Consider the following 23,087-nt stretch of genomic DNA (forward strand, 5'->3'; position numbering starts at 1 on the left):
GTTGGAGCTATTGAAACACTATGATATCACCATCTTGTATCATCCGGGGAAGGCCAATGTAGTGGCCGATGCTTTGAGTAGGAAGTCAGCTAGTATGGGCATTCTTGCGTATATTTTGGTCGGTAAGAGGCCCCTTGCTTTAGATGTTCAGGCTTTAGCCAATCAGTTCGTGAAGTTGGATGTTTATGAGCCCAGCCATGTTCTAGCTTGCACAGTCGCTCGTTATTCATTATTTGAGCGCATTCGAGATCGGCAGTATGATGACCCTCATTTGTTTGTCCTTAGAGACACAGTGCAACAAGGAGGTGCCAAGTAGGTTACAGTTTGGGATGATGGAGTTTTGAGGATGCAGGGTCGTATTTGTGTGCTTAATGTGGATGGGCTTCGTGAGTTGATTCTAGAGGAGGCCCATAGTTCCCGGTATTCTACTCATCCGGGTGCCGCAACATTATTGGTGGAGGAGGTGAAGAAGGACATTGTTGCCTATGTAGCTCGGTGTTTGAATTGCCAGCAGGTAAGTACGAGCATTAGAGCCCTGGTGGATTATTGCAGAAGATTGAGATTCCTAAGTGGAAGTGGGAGCGTATCACTATGTACTTCATTGTTGGACTCCCACTGACCTAGAGAAAGTTCGATGCCGTATAGATTATTGTTGATAGGCTGACCAAGTCAGTGCATTTCATTCATGTGGCAGTCTCATATTCTTCCGAGAGGTTAGCTGAGTTCTATATTCGAGAGATTGTTCGTCTTCATGGTGTGCCCAATGTCTATCATTTCTGATCATGGTACACAATTTACCTCACATTTCTGGAGGGTAGTACAGCGTGAGCTGGGTACGCGAGTCGAGTTGAGCACAGTATTTCATCCTCAAATGGATGGGAAGTTCGAGCATACTATTCAGATTTTGGAGGATATGCTTCGAGCATATGACATTGACTTTGGAGGCTCGTGGGATCAGTTATTGCCTTTAGCAGTGTTCACCTACAACAACAGTTACTAGTCGAGCATCTAGATGGATCCCTACGAGGCTTTATATGGTAGGCGGTGTCGGTCACCGGTTGGATAATTTGAGTCGGGAGGGGCTCGGTTGTTGGGTACGGATCGAGTACAGGATGTCTTGGACAAGGTGAAGATCATTCATGATAGGCTTCGTACCGCTTAGTCCGGGTAGAAGAGTTATGCCGACCGCAAGGTTCATGATGTGGCATTTATGGTCGGAGAGCGAGTGTTGCTCCATGTGTCGCCCATGAAGGGCGTAATGATATTTGGGAAGAAGGGCAACCTCAGCCCTAGGTTCATTGGTTCTTTTGAGATTCTTGATCGAGTGGGAGAGGTGGCTTACAGACTTGCGTTGCCGCCGAGTTTATCAGCTGTGCACCCAGTGTTTTATGTATCTATGCTTCGGAAGCATCACGGCAATCCATCCCACGTGTTAGACTTCAGCACTGTCCAGTTGGACAATGACTTGACCAATGAGGAGGAACCGGTGGCTATTCTAGACCGGCAGGTTTGTTAGTTAATATCGTAGAAGTTCCTTTCAGTTCATGTTCAATGGGGAGGTCAGCCTGCCAAGGTAGTTACCTGGGAGTCTGAGTCCGATATGTGGAGCCTATATCCCCATCTTTTACCCGACTCAGGTACTTCCTTTCTATGTCCGTTCGAGGACGAACGATTGTTTTAGAGGTGGAGGATGTGATGACCCAAAAGGTTATCACTTGATTTTCGAGTCAATTCTATGTTTCGAGGCCTTAAAACCTCATTTTATCTCACCTCGATTTGCATGTGTGGTCCGGGCGTATGTCCGGAATGCTTTTATGTGAAAATTTGATAAAAATACCGATCATGCCTTTAAAATTGAATTTAAGTTGACTTCGGTCAACTTTTTGTGTAAATGGACCCGGACAAGTGATTTGACTGTCCCGGAGGGTCTGTAGAAAAATATGGAACTCGGGCGTGTGCCCGAAATCTAATTCCGAGGTCCCAAGCCCGAGAAATGAATTTTTGAAGAAAATTGTTTAACTAAAATTTTAAGAATTTTTGGAAATTTAAATGTATTTGAAATTGATGGTATCGGGCCCATCTCAACAAAGCAAGTCCTAAGGATAATTTTCCATTGCCCAACATCCATATCCTGATCGATAATTGCACTGGGCGCGAGATCGGATCCTTTGTGGACTACTATGCAGGATATCATCAGATCTTAATGGACGAAGAAGATGTGGAAAAGACAGCTTTCATTACACCATGGGGAACTTACTGCTACCGGGTAATGCCATTCGGACTGAAGAATGCTGGGGCAACGTACATGCGAGCAATGACTACTGTGTTTCATGACATGATACACAAAGAAATTGAAGTGTACATAGATGATGTGATCATAAAGTCTTGGCGTCAGGAAGACCATGTAGCAGACCTAAGGAGATTTTTTCAAAGACTTCGAAGGTATGATATTAAGCTCAACCCGGCCAAATGCGCCTTTGGGGTTCCATCAAGAAAGCTGTTAGGATTCATCGTCAGTCGATGGGGTATTGAATTGGATCCATCCAAGATCAAATCCATCCAAGATTTACCACCGCCAAAGAACAAAATAGAGGTAATGAGTCTGTTGGGAAGACTAAATTACATCAGCAGGTTCATCGCTCAACTCACGGCGACTTGTGAACCCATATTTCGGCTGCTGAAGAAAGACGCTGCGGTAGACTGGACGGCGGAGTGTCAAGAGGCTTTCGACCAGATCAAAGGGTATCTGTCCAATCCACCTGGGTTGGTTCCACCTGAGCTGGGGAGGCCATTAATTCTTTATCTAATGGTCCTGGAGAATTCGTTTGGTTGCGTGCTAGGGCAACACGACATTACAGGAAGGAAGGAGCAGGCCATTTATTATCTTAGCAAGAAGTTCACAATGTATGAGGTCAAGTACACTCAACTCGAGAGGACATGTTGAGCCCTAACTTGGGTGGCTCAGAAGTTGAAGCACTACTTGTCTTCATATACTACTTATCTCATCTCCTGTTTGGACCCATTAAAGTATATTTTCCAGAAATCTATGCCTACAGGGAGGTTAGCAAAATGGCAAATTTTGCTCACAGAATTTGATATCGTCTACGTGACGAGGACGGCCATGAAAGCCCAAGCGCTGGCCGATCACTTGGCTGAGAATCCCGTTGATGAAAAATACGAGCCTTTGAGGACGTATTTCCCAGATGAGGAAGCAATGCACACAGGTGAGCTGGAATTACCCGAGGAACCAAGGTAGAAGCTTTTCTTTGATGGAGCCGCAAACGTGAAAGGGGTTGGAATAGGAGCAGTACTCATTTCTGAAACAGGACGTCACTACCTTGTTACGGCTCAGCTACGCTTCTATTGTACCAAACATATGGCAGAGTATGAAGCATGCATTTTGGGTCTGCGACTAGCTGCATACATGGATGTCCAGGACGTTTTGGTCTTGGGAGACTCGGACCTCCTGGTGCATCAGATTCAGGGTGAGTGGGAAACACGGGATTTGAAACTCATACCATATCGACAATGTTTGCACGATCTGAGCAAGCGATTTTGATCAGTGGAATTCAGACATATCCCGAGAGTTCATAATGAGGTTGCCGATGCATTGGCCACTTTAGCATCAATGTTGCACCACCCCGACAAAATGTATGTTGACCCGTTGCACATTCAGGTTCGCGATCAGCATGCTTATTGCAACGCGGTACAGGAGGAAGTAGATGGCGAGCCATGGTTTTATGACATAAAGGAGTACCTCAAGATGGGGATATATCCGAAGCAGGCCACTGGAGACCAAAAAAGAGTCATCCGGCGTTTGTCCAATGGTTTCTTCCTCATTGGAGGAGTGTTGTACAGAAGAACCCCAGACTTGGGATTACTAAGATATATAGATGCTGGTCAAGCCACGACAGTTATGGCAGAGGTGCATGCGGGAGTCTGTGGGCCACATATGAGCGGATATGTATTGGCAAAGAAGATTCTTCGAGCAGGGTACTATTGGCTCACTATGGAGCATGACTGTATTACTTTCGTAAGGAAATGCCATCAGTGTCAGATACATGGAGATCTGATTCATTCTCCGTCGACAGAGTTGCATACAATGTCAGCGCCATGGCCATTTGTTGCATGGGGCATGGATGTCATTGGGCCTATCGAGCCGGCAGCGACCAACGGCCACAGGTTCATTCTGGTGACCATCGACTACTTCACCAAGTGGGTTGAAGCTAAAACTTTCAAGTCGGTAACCAAGAAGGCAGTAGTGGATTTTGTTCACTCTCATATCATCTGCATATTTGGGGACCCAAAAGTGATCATCATGGATAATGGGGCAAATCTTAACAACAATCTGATGAGGGAGGTATGCTAACAGTTTAAGATTACAAACCGCAATTCCACCCCATATCGTCCCAAGGCGAATGGAGCAGTGGAAGCAGCCAATAAGAACATCAAGAAGATACTGAGGAAGATGGTAGAAGGATCTAGACAATGGCATGAGAAATTACCCTTTGCCTTGTTGGGTTATCGCACTACAGTCCGGACTTCCATAGGTGCAACTCCTTATTTGTTGGTATACGGAACTGAAGCAGTAATACCAGTAGAGGTCGAAATTCCGTCCCTCCGAATTGTCGCTGAAGCCGGGATTGACGACGATGAATGGGTCAAAGCTCGACTAGAGCAGCTGAACTTAATAGATGAAAAAAGATTGGCAGCAATGTGTCATGGCCAGTTGTATCAGAAAAGAATGGCAAGAGCATACAATAAGAAGGTGCGCCCTAGAAAATTTGAAGTAGGGCAGCAAGTATTGAAACGGATCCTCCCGCATCAGATCGAAGCAAAAGGCAAGTTCGCCCCAAATTGGCAAGGGCCTTATATCATGACCAGAGTGTTGTCCAACGGTGCTTTATGTCTAACAGATATCGAGGGAAGATGTGTCGACATGGCTATCAATTCTGATGCAGTCAAAAGATATTATGCGTAATTTCTTTGATTATGGTAGTTATTGGTTCGTTTGTTTGTATTTGGTACTTATTGGATAATGAAATGATGAAGGCAATTCTTTCTTCTATCCAAACACTTTTAACCTTTGCTTCCCCCCTTTGAGCCTTAATTATTCTTTCATACCCCTCTTTTGGAATCACTAATGAGAAAAAGATATGAAAAAAAAGAAGAAAAAAAAAAGAAACTAAAAGAAAAATGAAAACAAGATAAAGATCATAAGAAAAACAAAGGAACGGCAGGAACTACGTTTGACCTGATTCCTCGAAGAGGATACGTAGGCGCCCCACGGCTCGGTCATAGGGCACCATAGTGTGCATAGTGTGCATAATGTACCTAGCTCAATATAGTGTAAATATAAAATTCCCCAAGCAAGAAAACTGGGGCAGGAATTATGTTTTTGAATTTTCAAAAAGGGTTGATTCCAAGAGTTGTAGCGTTTCACCCATCGAAGTTTATTTTGAATTTCTGATAGCCTTTCTTTAAACCCACACAAAAAAAACCAACATCGATGTCCAAAAAAGACCTCCCGATCAATATCCAAGAGGTGCCCAGTCGGGCAAATGGAACCCGAGAATAATACACTGAACCCCCGCAAAGAAGGGGATCATAAACTGGGAATGAATTGATGGCCAAAAAGAATCTCCGAAAGAGAGAGTCGTATCGGCAACACTCCAATCCCCCGTTGAAAGGCAAAATGAGAGAGTCTTATCTGTGAAAACCTTCACAGGCACCATAAGGCGACGAGAGCTGAGAGAAAAGAGAGAGTCTTATTAGTGAAAACCCCTCAAAGGGCACTATAAGACGACGAGATATATTGGCAAAAAGGATCCGCATTTGCGAAGAGGTGGGCACCTATGTATCCCCAGCGTAAGGCCATCAGGAAGATTGATCGATACGAATAGACTGGGTCAGTTAATCCGTAATGCACGACATGATCATCAGGACCGTTCCCACCATTCAGATAAGTTCTTTCCTTTTTCTTCTTTCCAAACATTTGTTCAGAAAGATTTTTTTTTTACTTTTCGCTTTTCTGTCTAAAAAGACAGAATCCAAAAATTTATTTTGAAAAGGATTTTTCAAAGTCTACTACCAGGGGCCAAAATGGTGCAAAGCCAAGGCAATAGGACAAAAGGGCATTTTGTCGCAAAATCACACGACAAACTGGCCTAGGAAGTTAAGGAGAACGGGGAGAAAGGCGGAAAACGATGGTTGAAGGACTTGTGGGTCAAGTGCCAAGAAGATCCCCAGCAAGAACTGCGATACATCGCTGACCAAGATCCAAGATGGTAATACACCACAGAAAGGGGGAAGGAGGAAGAGAAAGTTAATCTGCGGCAGGATAACCTTAACCTCAAAAACGTTATCCCCAGGTGATAACATGTTATGCCCTGCAGGGCTGTGAGAAAATGAACACTTAAGGGAGTAGTTTTGAAGTCGAAGAAGACTCCCACGGCATGTTGGGAGACAAAAGAGCGGGGAAGGGATAAATGGAAAACCATCCCTAGCAGAAATACCACCCCCAGCAGACATATCACCCCCAGCAAGCAACTTTATCCCCAGCCAGTCTTGGGAGCACAGGGCAAGGGATAGGGAAAGGAAAATCATTCCCCAGCGTGAGTGACACATCTACTCTCCATGTTCAAACTGACAAAACTTTCTTTGATTCTACAGGAAAATAAAGGTTGATGATGGCAGAAAGACACGCCACAAGAAAGGTCACCAAAACCGGGGCAGAAAATATTCTGCCGTTGCCCAAAAATTTTCTCGAGGGAATGAGGAAACAAATTCATACACATTTCTGTTTTTCATTTCATGTTCTAGGTCGTCCACCAGTATAATGAGGGTATACACATTTTTGTCTTTACATTTCCTGTCCTAGGTCGCCCACCAATATAATGAGGGTATGCATTTCTGTTTTCATTTCATGTTCTAGGTCGCCCACCAGTATAATGAGGATACATTTCTGTTTTTATTTCATGTCCTAGGTCGCCCACCAGTATAATGAGGGTATGCATTTCTGTCTTTTTCATTTCATGTCCTAGGTCGCCCACCAGTATAATGAGGGTATACATTTCTGTTTTCATTTCATGTTCTAGGTCGCCCACCAGTATAATGAGGGTATACATTTCTGTTTTTCATTTCATGTCCTAGGTCACCCACCAGTATAATGAGGGTATACACATCTCTGTCTTTACATTTCCTGTTCTAGGTCGTCCACCAGTATAATGAGGGTATACATTTCTGTTTTTTATTTCATGTCCTAGGTCGCCCACCAGTATAATGAGGGTATACATTTCTGTTTTTCATTTCATGTCCTAGGTCGCTCACCAGTATAATGAGGGTATACACATTTCTGTCTTTACATTTCCTGTCCTAGGTCGCCCACCAGTATAATGAGGGTATACATTTCTATTTTTCATTTCATGTTCTAGGTCGCCCACCAGTATAATGAGGGTATACACATTTCTGTCTTTACATTTCCTGTCCTAGGTCGCCCACCAGTATAATGAGGGTATGCATTTCTGTTTTCATTTCATGTTCTAGTTCGCCCACCAATATAACGAGGGAATACCTTTCATATTTTTCCATTTAGGCGCCCACCTGTATAACGAGAGGAATACTTTTTAGTCTTATACTGCAGATCTTGAAATCAGTAACCCACCGGAAGGCAGAAGGTTACAACTGGAATCCCCGGCAGGAAACAATAAAAATCCCCAGCACCGGAAAGCAGAAGGTTGCAACAAGAGGTCCCAGCACAAGTTCAAGCGCATGAGTCAAAAGGAAGAAAACACACGTCTTGAAAAAAGCGGCCTGTGAACATTAAATTATGCCCAGCATAACAAATCTGATGAAGAAAGTCGTATCCCCAGAGGAACCGCCGAAAAGCTTAATGAAGGAAGCCATATCCCCAGCGGACCGAACAAAATGATGAAAACTGGTATTCAGAAAAGCAAAAGGCCAGTATCATCCCCAAATTCACGGAAGGAAAGCACCGGAAGAAACACAAGCCGACAAGAAAGCAAGGCAACAAGAACAAGTTGAAGATAGATGAGATCTTATGATCCGTAGTCTAGCCTAGCTTCTTGTTTTCTTTTAAGCACGGTGTAACAAGGAGGTCGGTAAGCAGTGATAACAGCATTCAACGGCAGTAACATTGCAGTCACATGGTAGTCCCAGCTACCAAAACTTCCCGAACTACATTAACTTGATTCCCCTTTAGCCAGGGATATGTAGGAAACCTTTGAAAGCAAAGGTTCGATTAAATCTTTTTCTATAAAATGCTTCACACGGAGTATTCCAGTGGGCAAAAATCGCTCGTATCCGCTCGCTTTATCTTTGCACGAAAACTCTTTGTGTTTTCGGCCAAAGAGGGGCAGCTGTGAGCACGTGATTTTTGCTTCACGGAAAAAACTACTCCAAAAGAAATCAAAAATGAAACAAATTTCACTTGTGCACAATTTTGAGAATTTGCGTGACATTTTGATAAGAGAATTTGCGTGACATTTTGATAAAGGTTTGTCCGTAATGCTCGCCTCGCTATAGTTAAAAATACAAAGATACGTGTTACAGGCATTTAGGAATAAATGGTACATTTAGGAATTAATTAACCGTAATCTGGTTATAAAGGCAAAAATCACAAAAATATGCATTTTTATTCTATTTGTTAAAGGTCTTAAATCGTATGATAATTGTTGTTAAGTGTTAATTAATAGTTGTATAATTTAATTTTGGGTTTTAGGAATTTTTGTTAATTATAGGGAAAGGAAATACCGGATTTGGGCCAAAAATTCAAATGAAAATCAGGCCCAATCCGCTGCACTGACCCAGTCCGATCACCTGACCCTTCAGATGCACCAAACGGTGCCGTTTTGGCGACTCAAATCAGAGCCGTTGATCTGTTGCAATCAAACGGTCCAATGCAGCCCCTGCTAAGTCGAAATGACGCCGTTTTAGGCAAGTTGATCTGAGCCGTTCACCTATATGGATCCAACGGTCCCTGGCTTCCCTCGTGACCCGACCCACTCCCTTCTTAAACCGACCCCCACTTAACCAAACGACACCGTATGGATAAGCTCCCCTAATCCTGGCCATCGATCTTGATTGATCCAGTGGCCAGGATTACACCATCCACCCCATATATAAACCTAACCTGCCACCCCACGCCCCAAACCAGACCCCCCCCCTTTCACACACTATTCACCTTCGTCCCTAGAGCCCCCCTCTCAAACCCTAGCCGCTTTAGGTTTCCCCCACCATAAACCCGGCAACCCGGACTTCGATGGCCACCAAAACAACACCCCTGATGCACCCAACCACCCTGAACACGAATCCACCAACCGTTTACCTCGAATCACCCTGCAACTTCTCGAATCTTCAATCGAAGATTCGAGCAACAAACAGATCTACACCCACCGACCCCAAACTCACACCAGAACACCTCTTGACCTTTCTCACCCCCTGAATGACCTTGGTTCCGTTCGAATCTGACTAGAACTGAACAAATCCAAAATCAGACCCCCAAGAACCCTAGAACCCAGATTTATGGGGGTCTATCCAAATCAACGAAAGATAGGGGTCAAATAGACTTTAACCGAGGTGTTATCAGTTGAGAACACTGCGATTAAAGTCCATTCGACCCCAAAAATGGTCGAGTCCGAGTTCGACCTTGAGTCAGTCTTAATTTCGAATCCCTGAGGTAATTTTCCTTTCTCTTCTGTTCTCCTATAGATTCTGTCTGTCGTTCATGTTTGGTTTGGTTTTGCTTCTGATTTTTCGGTCAATTCTGTGAACCCTGGGATAGGGTTTAATTTGTCTTGGTGTTTTATTGATTGTTTGTTGTCTATTATAGCTTGTATAGTCGTTAAAATAAGTGTCGTCAATTAATCTGTCTAAAAATTAGAGGAAACATGATAGAAGTTCACTAATGTCCTCCATGTATGTTTGCCAGCCCTGCATCTGTATGCTAATTTGTAATGAACCTGTGGAATATATTCAGTTTCTATCTTTGAACTAGACTGCTCATTCATTCAGTAACCATTCAGTAACCCCATGATCTTCATAGTTTGCCATAGAAGCATGTTCATTACTGCCTTGATCTTAGCCTGTTGGCTGTTGCCTGTTTGCATTTTGACTTTGAGTTGGTCAGGTTTGGCTCCCAATATGACCAACTTATTTGGCTCGATTGACATCCCTTTGTGATCTAATTTTGAATTGAACTTAGACTGAGTATTGGATATAGCTGTAGAAACCTAGGAGATCAATCAGAAATCAGTGTTAAGCTTATATAGTTGGTAAGTTCAGACAAGTAAGGCTTAGGGTAATACAGTAATATTCAAGTGGATTAACATAAGAATAAGGGTAATTTTGGCATTTGACATAGTTTAATCAGGGATTAACTTAAGAACCTGTCAAGTGGTATTTAAAATACTATTAATCTGATGACAATAGGGTACTAAAATAGCATTAAACTAATGCAATATTGGGGAACCAAACTTGGTAGCATGGGGGTAATTAAATATTATGGGTTGCCCATGCCTTTGGGTAGAAAATACATGCTAAGGGGCTGTCAGGAGGATGGGCATTGGGCATTTTTTAGTTTTAAGGAGTTATGGGCAGAATGTGAGTGTTGGGGGGTAAACAAGGCAGTAGGGCTGGCCTGTATTTAGCCTATAAATAGGTTCATTTGAGGGAAGAAAAGGGGTAGAGATAAAAGGATAAAAAAGAAAAAAGGGAGAGAAAATCAGAATTAAGGTTAGACATCAGAGTTTAAGAGGGTTAGAAAAATCAGAAATCAGAGGCTGGACAATTTTTAAGTGTTGAGAGTTAAAAGAGTGCTGGATTTCTGAACATAACAAGTATAAGTCATTGTGTTTCTGCACCTGTTTTCTTTCTCTGTTTGGCCTGTCTTTGTTGGGTACACTGCTGGGTTTTCAGCTTAGTTTTCCTTGGTTTCCCTGCTGGTACAACACTGTTTCAGCTGGGTATTTTGGGTTTGTCTAAAAGTTCACTGGATTTCTGTTTGGTTTAAATCTGCTGTTGGTTTCTCTACTGGGTATTATTGGATTTTGCTTTACTGGGCCTACTGTTCATAACAAAAATCTGACTGCTGGGTTGTTGCTGCTGATTGCTGTCTTTATGTTGTTGCTTTTCTGTTGCTGCTATTGTTGTGTGTGTGCTACTGCTGCACTGATCTTCTTCTTCTTTTGCTTTCCTATACCAGGTACACGACTGATACACTGTCAATGTAAGCTGAAATTTGAAGCATGAATACAAAGAAAATTGGAAGAGTTGAAGTTATTTCGAATTAGCTTTAGAAATGTATTGAAAATAGGTTGTCTGCATGATAGTTTACTTTCCCTAATAGAACTAGGTGGTTAGCTGTGATGTAATTGAACTTTTATACATATCATTTAGTTGGAAAACTCTATGTGTTGCTTGTAATTGAAAGGGATTAATGTTGTAGTAGACATGTTCTATTAGTTCATTATTGTTTTGTCAAGAAGCATGTTAGGTACCCAATAGTTCCTTCTTTAAACAAATGGCCTGTTTTAAGTTGGTAGAAATATGGCTTGATTAAGGTAAGTAGTACATCGCATTTCAGCCCTTCCCCCTTTTATATGTCAAACATGTATCAAATAAGTTGAATAGGCCCAATTGGAATAAGGGTGGCCCAAGCCGAGTTTAAACGTTATGCACATTGGGCCTGGGCCCATAATGTCTAAACGACTGCCCATATACGCGCTCAAATTCGGATTTTTCAAATCATATTCGAAACCGACTATAACTAACTTGTAAGCATGTAAATAAAGTTGAACCGTTCTTCTTCTTTCATTATTAGAGACGAACTCAATAGAAAACATAGCCACTATAGGACGACCTTCTAAATAAAGTGGGACGAGCCTCGCCAAATAAAACGCATAGATTGCGGGGCCCTCATAAAAAATGTATGTGTTAATTACTTAGAATTCAGGATAGGCCGCTTAGCGAACTCCACGGCCCTACCCCAAAATAACAACACGCTAGTTCTTTAGGACGCGTCTTAATTAACCTTATTTTTGTTAAATTCGGGTGCACATTTATGTGACCCAAATCCAAATCTCAGCGGAATCGAAATGTGTCTCTAACCACGGGTGCATTGATTGTGACGTGGTTTGAGATGCGTGTCCATGACGTTGCAAATCCCTTTAAAAAATAAGAATGAGATGAGCTTCACCGAATAAAAATACAAAAATTGCGGGGCCCTCAGTAAATATTTTCTTTTTAAAAATGTTTAGACTTCGGGATGGACTGTTTAGTAAAATTTCACGGCCCTACCCAAAAGTAAATGATATGCTAGTTGCTTTAGGCGCGCCTTTAATAATTTAATTTTCTTAAGTTCGGGTGCACATTTATGTGACCCAAATCCAAATCTCAACGGAGTCAAAATGTGTCGACGACCGCGGGTACATTGATTGTGACGCGGTTCGAGATACATTTTCACAATGTTGCAATTCCCCGTAAAATAATAATAAATAATAATGAAAGAGGTAAAGAATTAAAATTTGCACATAAGTTCATATTCGTATAAAAATCAGATAATCAAGCCGAACATGATAGTTGAGTGACCGTGCTAGAACCACGGAATTCGGGAATGCCTAACACCTTCTCCCGGGTTAACAGAATTCCTTATCCGGATTTCTGGTTCGCGGACTGTAATACAGAGTCATTCTTTTCCTCGATTCGGGATTAAAATTGGTGACTTGGGACACCCTAAATCTCTCAAGTGGCGACTCTGAAATAAACAAACAAATCCTGTTTCGATTGTCCTTTAATTGGAAAAACTCCTTCACCCCTCGCGGGGGGCGGAAAAAGGAGGTGTGACAGTAGGTTACATAAGGTAATGAATCAATCACACATACATAAGGTATGAAACATCAATTAGCAATCTGTCAGGACTCAATTAAGAGGACAGAATCAAATAAGTACCACTTAATTTAAGGAAAAATCTCGCACAGAATCAATCCGTAATTAAGAGCAAGGTTAATAAGGTAAGAAATAATTTCTGAAATCAATTAGGAACCAGGACACACAATCAAGCCAATAATACAAATACATAAATTGGGTAAGAACAAGTAAAACTTAAATAAGGAAATATGGGTACTAAATTCAAACCCTAATTTAGGTAAGTAAATCAATTAAAAACTTAATTGGCAGAGTTAAAGGTAAGAGGCAAAAGACAACAGGATAAATAGTCAGAGAATCAAAACCCTAGGATATGTCAAAGGCATAGAGATGAGACTCAAAAAGGATCGGTCCAAATAGTAAAGAAGAAACCATAGTTGAAAGCATTTAAATGTCTAAGCCTTTTCACAGAAAATCCGTTAGAGATCAAAACCCTAGGGTAAAATAAAATAGGTTAACAATAATAGTAAAAAGCAGAAAAATCTTAAGGAAAATACCAAACAAACTCAAAACCGTCTCAGATCTAAAGAAATCTAAACAGATTTAATAGAAATAGCTAGATTTATGAACAAAGGTAGAAAATCTGGTTCAAACTAGATATTTGAAGTCATGAGAACACGAAAATAATAGTACTCACAGACATAGGGTTTAATATAGGCTGATTAATCGAAAAGATGAGAGATTTGAACCAAATCTGGTTTGAATCCCTTGAGATCCCATTAAGTAACATGAAAATCGAACAACCAGTAGAGATAGGGGTTGGACAGGAGCCTGAAATCATAGAGGAACCCCATGGAACGGGTAGTTTTCCGGTGACGACGGCTAGGGTTAGGATTTTGTCTAAGAGAGAAGAGAGGAGGAGAGGATTCAGAGACGGCACAATTAGAGAGAATGGGTAGGGTTTGGGGGGTCGTTGGATTAAAAAAGGAAAGGGATAACATGAACTGTTGATCTCAACGATCAACAACCACGATTAGAGGAGGTTCTGGGTCGGGTAGGGGTTATTTAAGTTGGACTGGGGCGGATTGGGCTAAGGTTTAATTTGAATTGGGCTGGGGGGTCCGAATTTAAACATAATTAAAGGGGGTATTTGTTAAATACCAAATTTATTAATAATATAATTTGTAAAAATAGCTAATTAAATGATAAAAATAATTTTATGCATGAAGATGATTTAAAATAATTACTTAGCATTATAAAAATATAAAAGGTTATTTTCTTGTGAAATACGATAATTATGCACACATGGGCTATTATTGTAAAGTTATTGCAATTATAACTCTAACATGTACATATGACTTTTTGTAAAATAGTCAAAGCTCAGTATAAATATAAATGATAAAATAAAGCAAATAAAATTATTATAAAATTATTTGTGATACAATTAGTACTTACTTATATAATAAAATGCTAGAATAAATTAATTAAAATCCTTTTAAAAATACAAAAAATTATGAAAAAATATTGGTTGATGCTCATGCACTATTTTGAAAGTATATATGTATTTTGAAATATATAAGGGAAAATTTGGGTATCAACAACTGCCCCTCTTTACTCGGAAAAAATGAAAGAGTTTTCGGGTAAAGAAATAATGATCGATTTTGATCAAATGGGATTTTAAAAAAAATAGAGGCCGAACCTTGGTCTATGAGCTACCTACATATCCCTGGTTTTATAGGAATCAGGCCATTTGTAGTTTGGGACCCAATGGTGAATGAAGTCGGTGGACTTATTATAGGAATGGTGGCAAGTTTCGAAAAGACTCCTTCTTTGGGGAGGATAGTATCAAATGGGTTTATGTTGAGTTATGAGTACGATCTTGAAGTGTAATTGATGTATAATAGGGCATATATATGAACGGTCACAGAGTAAAGGTGGGTAATGGGGGTCGATTACCTTTGAAATAATGGTAAGGCACAAATGGACCTGAAGGGTATGAATGGAAACCGGAGCTAAGGTTGCTCCTGTTTGAAGAACGGTTACTTCCTGAATTACCTTCAAAACTTAAAACATAATGCATGTGAGTATATAGAGTATTGCAAGAATTTAAACATGATACAAATTCCCTTTGGACCATGAAGATTGTCTTTGGATGGTTTGAGGATGACGTCCTTAGACCATGATGTCCCAGGCCATGAATTGCATGGTAAGGGATTCGGAGGCCATGAAATGATGTTCTCGGGCCATGTGAATGGTGCCTCTAAATCATGACGCCTTTGAATAATGATGCGTAGTATTGAGGGATCCTCAGGCCATGACATTGTGTCTTTAGGCTCTGAAGATGATGCCTTCGGACTATGACACCTTTGGACGAATTGTCTATACATCATCCCATGAAATGCAGTGACGTGATGTCAGAGGCAATAATAAGACAAAGCTTAGTCTTGTGCAGAGTTTGGGGGCAGAGTTTAGCGCCGAGAGAAAAAGAAAATGCAAAATTTTAGAATAGAGTAACGATTATGGGGAGGGTAACCAAGCTTAAGCTCACGAGAAGGCAGTGCTCAGCATTATGCAAGTAGGGAGGAAAGGCTTAGCCTCGTGAAAGAATCTAGACAAAGCTTAGTCTCATGCGAAAGGAAGGCAATGCTTAGCCTTATACAAATAGGGAGGCAGGGCTTAGCCTTATGCAAGATTTGAGACAGGGCTTAGTCTCATGCAAAGAAAGGCAGTGCTTAGCCTTATGCAAATGCGGAAGCAAGGCTTAGCCTCATGCAGGATTTGAGACAAGGCATGCTCATGCAAAGAGAAGGCAACGCTTAGCCTTATGTAAATGCGGAGGCAGGGCTTAGTCTCATGTAATATTTGAGACAAGGCTTAACTCATGCAAAGAGAAGGCAACGCTTAGCCTTATGCAAATGCGGAGGCTGGGCTTAGCCTCATGCAAGATTTGAGACAAGGCTTAGTCTCATACAAAGAGAAGGTAATGTTTAGCCTTATGCAAAAAGGGAGGCATGGCTTAGCCTCATGCAAGATTTGAGACACGCTTAGTCTCATGCGAAGAGAAGGCAATGCTTAGCCTTATGCAAATGCGGAGGCAGGGCTTAGCCTCATGCAAGATTTGAGACAAGGCTTAGTTTTATGCAAAGAGAAGGCAATGCTTAGCCTTATACAGTGAACAAGTAGCAAATAGGAGTAGAATATTTCTTAGTTGGAGATATATTTGTGTCTGGTGGCTTGATTGATAGTGATTTTGATGTGTGTATATTTGCGAATAATCCTGTTATGTTCACCATGCCTGCATCCAAAGAAAAATCATGAGTTTTGTAAGGGGAGGTTGGTTCGTGCTCTTGTCTTCTTGCTCCGCTTTGTTCTGCTTTAGGAACCCTGCTCAAGTTACCCTGGGTAACACCTAGCTGCCATAGAAATAAACTTTCGAAAATACGTACTTATTGACGAAATAGAGTAATTTAGAAAACATAGTGATATGTAATATCAAGTAAATAATATGAACTAATGAGCGTGACACTTTTAGAGACATTGTGGCTTCTTTTCATTAGAATTTTGAGGGTCCTCCTCAAAATTCTGCCCCAATTTGGTAAATGATCCTTCGGCCTTTTTGTGTGCGATGAAGTCTGTCGGATCTGCTCTAGAATTTTGAGAATACTTCTCAAAATTCTTCCCCAGTTACTTAACCAATTTCTGACTGTCTGGCATATGATGGTGTTGGCTGGACTTGCTTTGGAATTTTGAGGGTCCTCCTCAAAATTCTGCCCCAGTTTCTGGTTCTGGGGTAAATGAAAATTTTATTAAAATATGACCGAACCCCCAAGGCTGCCTACGTATCCCCTCTTAAATGAGAATCAGTTCAAGCGTAGTTCAGTTACATCATATGAAGGAAAGTAAACAATCTAAACATAGTATCTCTTGACTGCATCTAAATTGATTGGTTTCGGCCAAACTTCTCCGTCCATTTCTGCAACTGTGATTACCCCTCCTGTTAGCACCCGGTGAACCATGTAAGGACCTTGCCAGTTAGGAGAGAATTTTTCTTTGGCTTCATTTTGATGCGGGAAGATCTTCTTTAGCACCAACTGTCCCGGTGCGAATTTTTCTTGGTTTGACCCTTTTGTTGAATGCTTTGGACATCCTGTTATGATAAAGCCGATCGTGATATACTGCATTCATTCTTTTTCCGTCTATAAGGGCTAGTTGCTCATAGCGGCTCCTTATCCATTATGCATCGCTGAGTTCGGCTTCCTGTATGATCCTTAAAGAGGGAATTTCTACCTCGGTTGGAATGATAGCTTCGGTACCATAAACCAGTAAATAGGGGGCTTCTCCAGTTGATGTGCGAACAATAGTGCGGTACCTCAATAGGGCAAAGGGTAATTTCTCGTGCCATTGTTTGTGATTTTCTACCATCTTCCTTAGTATCTTCTTGATGTTCTTGTTAGCAGCTTCCACAACTCCATTTATTTGAGGCATGTATGCTGTAGAGTTTTTGTGTTTGATTTTGAAGGTTTCATACATGGCTTTCATCAGGTCACTGTTGAGATTAAAGGCATTATCAGTGATAATGGACTCGAGAACCCCGAATCGGCAAATAATACGATCCTTGACAATGTCTGCGATGACTTTCTTAGTTATAGCTTTGTAAGATGCGGTCTCTACCCATTTTGTGAAATAGTCGATGACCACTAAATTAACCGGTGCCCGTTTTAACCGGTGGGCTCGATTGGACCAATGACGTCCATTCTCCAGGCAACAAAAGGCCAAGGTGCACATGTCACATTGAGCTCGTTTGGTGGTACCCTTATCATGTTTGCATGTACCTGGCATTCGTGGCATTTTTGGACGTACCGGATGCAATCCGTTTCCATGGTCATCCAAAAATATCCAACTCTGAATATCTTCTTGGCTAGAACAAAACCATTCATATGTGGTCCGCAAGTTCTGGCATGTATCTCCTCAAGAAATCTAGAAGCCTCATTTGCGTCAATACACCCAGATCAGGAGTTCTTCTATACATGGTCCCTCCATTTTGGAAGAAGTGATTGGACAGCCTCTACAGTGTGTGTTTCTGAGTATGGTTTGCCTATTCTGGATATTCTCCTTTCGACAAATATTCCTTGATGTCATAGAACCAAGGTTTTCCATCCGTTTCCTCTTCAACATGAGCACAATAAGCTGATTGTGGATCCTCACCAGGATGGGATCGATGAAATTCTTATCTGGATGTTGTATCATTAATGACAAAGTGGTCAGTACGTCTACGAACTCATTTTGAATTCTGGGTACATGTTTGAATTCTATCTTTGTGTATTTTCTCATCAATTCCTAAACATGATACAAGTATGGTAGTATTTTGGTGTTCTTCATAGCCCATTCTCCTTGAACCTGATGTACTAGAAGATCCAAATCGCTGATTACCAGCAACTCTTGTATATTCATATCAATGGCCAAGTTGAGCCTCATGATGCAAGCTTCATATTCTGTTATATTGTTGGTGTACAGAAACCTAAGCTTTGCAGACACCGGGTAATATTGACCTATTTTTGATACAGAAAATACTCCAATGCCCGCTCCCTTGAAATTGGCAGCTCCATCGAAGAACATTTTCCAACCGTCGTAGGCTTCAACAATGTCCTCTCCTACGAATGATACTTCTTCGTCAGAAAAATACATTTTTAGTGGTTTGTATTCTCCTCCCACGGGATTTTCAGCAAGATGGTCTGCCAATGCTTGTCCTTTGACTGACTTTTGAGTTACATAGATGATATCGAACTCACTTAGCAGTATTTTCCATTTAGATAACTTCCCAGTAGGAATGAGCTTCTGAAAGATGTACTTCAGAGGGTCTACCCTGGATATGAGGTACGTGGTATAGTCACAGAAGTAATGCCTCAATTTCTGAGTTGTTCATGTTAAAGCACAACAAGTGTGTTCTAGTAGAGAATACCGTGCCTCATAAGATGTGAACTTCTTACTCAAGTAGTATATGGCTTGCTCCTTTCTTCCGGTCTCATCATGTTGTACTAAAACACATCTAAAAGCTCCATGTTATATAGATAGATAGAGTAGCAAAGGTCTTCCAGGTTCTGGCAGGACCAGGACTGGCGGTGTAGACAGGTATTCCTTGATTTTGTCAAAAGCCTTCTAACAATCCTCGGTCCAACTGGTTTCAGCATCTTTTCTCAACATTTTGAAGATGAGTTCACATATTACTATGGATTGTTCTATGAAACGACCAATATAGTTGAGGCATCCTAGGAAGCTCATCACATCCTTTTGGCTCTTTGGCGGTGGTAACTCCTAGATAGCCTTAACTTTGGATAGTTCCAACTCGATTCTTTGGCATCTGACAATGAATCCCAACAGCTTTCCTGCGGGAACCTCGAATGCACATTTTGCGGGGTTAAGTTTTAGATTGTACCTCCTTAACCTATCAAAGAACTTTCTCAAGTCTGCTATGTGATCTGCGGCCCTCTTGGATTTGATGATGACGTCGTCAACATACACCTCTATTTCCTTGTGTATCGTATCATGGAAGATGGTTGTCATGGCTCTCATGTAAGTAGCCTCAGCATTCTTTAGACCGAATGGCATCATCTTGTAGTAGTACACTCCTCAGGGTATAATGAAAGTTGTTTTCTCTACGTCTTCTTCGTCCATCCAGATTTGGTGATAACCCGTGAAGCAATCTACAAAGGATTGGAGTTCATGTTTGGCGCAATTGTCGATCAGGATTGTATATTTGGCAGTGGAAAATCGTCTTTGGGACTTGCTCCGTTTAAATCCTGATAGTCGACACTTACCCTAACCTTCCTATCTTTCTTCGGAACCGGTACAATGTTGGCTAACCAGGTTGGGTACTCAACTACCATGAGGACTTTGGCTTTGATTTGCTTAGTGACCTCCTCTTAGAATTTTAGACTCATATCTGGTTTGAATTATCTGTGTTTTTGCTTCACCGGCGGACACATTGGATTGGTAGGCAACTTGTGAGCCACTATGGATGTGCTCAGACCGGTCATTTCATCAAATGACCATGCAAAGATATCCTCATATTGCTTCAGGAAACGAATGTACTCTTTCTTTCCTAACGGTAATAAGTGAATGCTTATGCGAGTCTCCTTGACGGTTTTGGCATCTCCCAAATTTATTGCTTCGGTTTCATCCAGGTTGGACTTAGGTTTGTTCTCAAAGTTCTCAACCTCTCTGATAACTTCCTCAGGTATTTCATCTTCTTCTTCTAAGTCACTATCCTTATGTTGTGTTGTCTCATTACATGTCACAGTCATCCGTTCATCAGGAAAAGTAATAATAACACTGTAGAAAGAAAATGTGAAGGATAATAATGAATAATAAATAGCAATGCATTGATTAAATGTTGAAAATATCTAAAACAAGTACGGCTCGATGAATCGAGCAATTATTTCGAAACAAAATGCGTCTTTAAAACAAAATTACTGAAAACATCTGAAATGCCTAGCATGGCTATAAAAATAAATCAGGCTAAATGCCAAGCTACCCAGGGACTCGGCGGGCCCGGGATGGTGTGGCGGTCCAATTCTTGAGAACAGCTCCCTTCTCCACAGTCTAAATAGTGAGGCCTTCTTCCTCCTCCTCTTCAATTATCATATTGCAATCCATATTCTCGTCGTCCCGGAATAGGTTCCTCAACCTAGCCAAAACTTCTTCCTCTGCAGATCCCCATATCGTATCAGCCTGTTAAAAAGTCTGACTCGGGTGTGGTATCGGCTGACTGAGAGGGTAATAAGGACCATGCCATGGAGGTGACCAATCATCATACTCTTTACAGGTGTATGGATATTTCATCCCAAAAGTTGTGTCATGACGTCTCAACTATATCGGTTTGGTAATGCCCTAGAGATCTTCCCAAACCCTTTTTAGGGTTCATACCCAGACCACGCCAGTATGGTTTATATTTTGTTACTCCACTACCTATCCTTATCAATCGCGTTGACATGTTTAATGTGGTGATAAGTTTCTCCTCCCGGCCTTCTTCTATTCTCAATAATCGGGATAGTTTGACTGGTGTAAATAGGGTTACTTCCATCTCTGTGAATGATTACCTCCTGATGGTTTCATTCAAATTTCACGACCTAATGTAGCGTGGAAGCCACTGTCCCAACGACATGTATCCAAGGTTGACCCAACATAAGATTGTATGTAGCGGATTTGTCTAGCACTTGGAATTCAACATCGAACCAAGTTGGTCCCATCTGCAGACAAAGGTTAATCTCCCCAATTGTGGCCCTTTGAGACCCATCGAATGCTTTCACATTTATACTCCCTGCTCGTATCTCATGGAAATCTTTGCCCAACCTTTTCAGAGTAGTCAATGGACAAATGTTAAGGCTTGAACCTCCATCTATTAGGACCTTGGAAATGAATTTATCTTCGAATTGTACCGTGATATGCAGTACCCGGTTGTGACTTAACCCTTCAGGCAATAATTCATCCTCGTGGAAGGTGATCTTATGACTTTCTAGCACTTGCCCTACCATGTTGTCCATTTCTCTGCATGTGATATTGTTGGGCATATAAGCTTAATTTAACACCTTCATCAGAGCATTCTTATGCGCCTCTGAATTTTGCAATAATGACAAGATGGATATCTGGGCGGGGTCTTATTTAAATGATCGACGACAGAGTATTCCCTTGCATGTGCTTTCCTCCAAAGTTCGTCCGATCCAGTTTCAATGACAGGTTGTTTAGTAGCAGCCTCCTTTCTTGATATTCCCAAATTTTCGGGTGTATAGATCCTCCCAGTTCTGGTCATTCCCTACGCGGCACCAGATTCTTCCATCTTTGCTTTTCCCTTTCACCTAGCTTCGGCAACGTAATCCCAAGGTATGTTGTTTGACTTGAAAGGAGGCGTGGTTGCTACTATCGTTGTGAAAGGTGTGGCCACTTCTACCTCAAATGGAACATGTATGGCTATAGGTGGTGTTCCTTCCACCTCAAATGGAACCGATGCGGTTATCTCAACCTCAACTAGAGGTTGTACCTGGACCATAATAGGATTAAGAGTGACTGCGAGTTTTTTAGGATTGTTGCCCTCTTTGATAAGTCCAATTGATCCCTCGAGATCCCACTCCTCATCATTTTCTATCACATTGACCCTTTCGCCGTATGATCTGGAAGAGGATTGTTACGGATGTTGGGTTTCGCTTCCTTCGCATGTATGACCTTGTTATCAATCAACATCTGAATCTTATCTTCAATGTCCGGCATTCGTCAATGGTGTGCCCCTTCATACCAGAATGATATGCACAGGTCTTATTCGGGTTGACCCATTGAGATGAATTCTCCATTGCCACAACGGGAATAGGGGTGACATAACCGGCAGCCCTCAACCTTTCGTACAAATAGTTGATGGGTTCATCAATGGCAGTGTATTGTCTGGGTGGTTTGCGATCAAAATTAGGTCAGGGTTTCTGGTAATTTTGGACGAGTTAGAGGTGAATGATAGTGGGCTGGCTGGGTGTTATAAGTGTGATAGGCGGTGGTGGGTTGAGAATATCTGGGAGTTGAGGGTTGGTATGTAGGTGGAGGTGTTTGGTATGTGGGTGGAGGTATTTGGTATGTGAGCGAAGATTTTAGGCCTTGGGCCACTATTACTGCCCCGACTTCTTTCTTCTTTGATATGGCACTTGATTGTAATGCTTTGTTCGTGGCCTGCAGTGCCTCAAAATTTGTCACCATCCCACTTTTAGTACCTTCTTCAATCATTTCTACGAGTTTGATGATGTCGGAGAACTTGTGATTCTCAAAGACTATTAGCCTTTCATAATATTGTGGGTCATGTACACTGACAAAGAACTTGTTCATCTGTTCCTTGTCTAATGTTGCTCTGACCTTAGCTGCTTCTAACCTCCACCGAGTAGCATACTCGCGGAAAGTATCAGTTGGTTTCTTCTTTAAGTTCTGGATATAGAAGACATCCGGTGCGTTTTCTGTATTAAACTTGAACTGATCCATAAATTATGATGTCATGCTCACCCAGTTAGCCCACTTCTTAGGATTCTGGCTTATGTACCAGGACAAGGCATCTCCGGTAAGACTTCTCATGAAAAGCTTCATTTGAATCATTTCATCTTTTTTGACCCCTGTGAGCTTGTCACAGTAAGTTTTCGAATGAACCTTGGGATCACCTGTTCCATCGAACATTTCGAACT

Source organism: Nicotiana tabacum, chromosome 16, assembly GCF_000715075.1.
Source record: "Nicotiana tabacum cultivar K326 chromosome 16, ASM71507v2, whole genome shotgun sequence".
Classification (NCBI taxonomy): Eukaryota; Viridiplantae; Streptophyta; class Magnoliopsida; order Solanales; family Solanaceae; genus Nicotiana; species Nicotiana tabacum.